This window comes from Austrofundulus limnaeus, unplaced genomic scaffold (assembly GCF_001266775.1).
Source record: "Austrofundulus limnaeus strain Quisiro unplaced genomic scaffold, Austrofundulus_limnaeus-1.0 Scaffold328, whole genome shotgun sequence".
NCBI classification, from domain to species: domain Eukaryota; kingdom Metazoa; phylum Chordata; class Actinopteri; order Cyprinodontiformes; family Rivulidae; genus Austrofundulus; species Austrofundulus limnaeus.
Window position 1 is genome coordinate 544690 of NW_013952730.1, and position 340 is coordinate 545029.

The following is a 340-nucleotide window of genomic DNA, read 5'->3' on the forward strand; positions in this document are numbered from 1 at the left end:
ATTATTTTAATAATCGATTAGTCGTCGATTAATCGATTAATTGTGGCAGCCCTAGTTTCAACACATGATCAAAAACATGATAATATTCTAAGCCAGTGCCTGTATATATAAAGCAGGGTTAGTAGCTCTAAGATGTAACCTCAGGGTCACTTTAGGTTTTCCATAGCAGAAAGTTGATTCAGATTTTTCTTGGGTCTGTTACCAYGACGGTTTATATCAGAAAACTTACCTGCTCAAGGACTGCTTAGTGTTCGAGATCATCAGTTCTCCTAAAAATATGAATAAATAAACATAATGACATCACTGTTTACACAGACAAATTCTGTTCTCTGCTCTTTCT